A 1,143-nucleotide genomic window follows, 5' to 3' on the forward strand; every position below is an offset into this window, starting at 1 on the left:
AAAAAAAAAAAAAAAGCCCTGTTTTCTCTGCTCCTCTGACTTCTCTGTGTGTTTGGCTTTTTAACGTTTTAATTTCCAGCACTTGAACTCGCTGCCATGTCCTCTGAAGAAGGAAAGCTTTTCGTAGGGGAGCTCAACTTTAACACCGATGAGCAGGCACTGGAAACCACTTTAGCAGCTTCGGGCCTATCTCTGAGGTGGTCGTTGTCAAGGACCAGGAGACTCAGCGGTCCAGGGGTTTTGGTTTCATCACGTTCACCAACCCAGAGCATGCTTCAGTTGCCATGAGAGCCAAGAAAGGAGAGTCCCTGGATGGTCGTCAGATCTGTGTGGATCACGCAAGCAAGTCTGATCGAGGAACTAGAGGAGGTGCCTTTGGGGCCCATGGGCGTGGTCGAAGCTACTCTAGAGGTGGTGGGGACCAGGGCTATAGGAGTGGCAGGTATTATGACAGTCGACCTGGAGGGTATGGATATGGATATGACGTTCCAGTTCCAGAGACTATAATGGCAGAAACCAGGGTGGTTATGACTGCTACTCGGAGGAAATTATAGAGACAATTATGACAACTGAAATGAGACATGCATATAGTGTAGATGCACTAGGAATAATTTTTGATCCAGGATTGTCCTTCCAAATGGCTGCATTTATAAAGGTTTTTGGAGCTACACTGAAACATCTTATTTTACCGTATATCAACCTGTTGTTTTTAAATTGAGCTGCCAAGGTAGCCAAAGACCTTTTAGACACCTCTATCTTTTTTTAAAAAAATTTCTGCCTGTTTAAAGACAAATTACATTTGTAGAGCCTGAGTATTTTTCTTTTTACCAGTTTTTTAGTTTGAGCTCTCAGGATTATTGGATCTAGCAATAACTGGCAAGTTGGGCCAGGTTGATTTAAAAAAATTAATATGTATCCAGGGACATTTTAAAAACCTCTACACAGTGTTTATTGTGGTTAGGAAGCAATTTCCAAATGTACCTACAAGAAATGTGCATCAAGCCAGCCTGACCAACATGGTGAAAACCTGTTTCTACTAAAAATACAAAAATTAGCTGGGTGTGGTGGTGCGCGCCTGTAATCCCAGCTACTCAGGGGGCTGAGGCAGGAGAATCACTTGGACCCAGGTGGCAGAGGTTGCAG

At 43.7% G+C, this 1,143-nt stretch overlaps 1 pseudogene across 1 annotated transcript; it reads left to right on the plus strand.

The window, feature by feature from the left end:
• Positions 1 to 21: 21 nt before the first annotated feature.
• Positions 22 to 760, plus strand: LOC108290505 (annotated as a pseudogene). Its single transcript, XR_001819599.2, has one exon. The product of XR_001819599.2 is annotated as an RNA-binding protein 3-like (transcript).
• The last annotated feature ends 383 nt before the right edge of the window (positions 761 to 1,143 follow it).

The sequence above is a fragment of the Cebus imitator genome, unplaced genomic scaffold (assembly GCF_001604975.1).
Source record: "Cebus imitator isolate Cc_AM_T3 unplaced genomic scaffold, Cebus_imitator-1.0 Scaffold435, whole genome shotgun sequence".
NCBI classification, from domain to species: Eukaryota; Metazoa; Chordata; class Mammalia; order Primates; family Cebidae; genus Cebus; species Cebus imitator.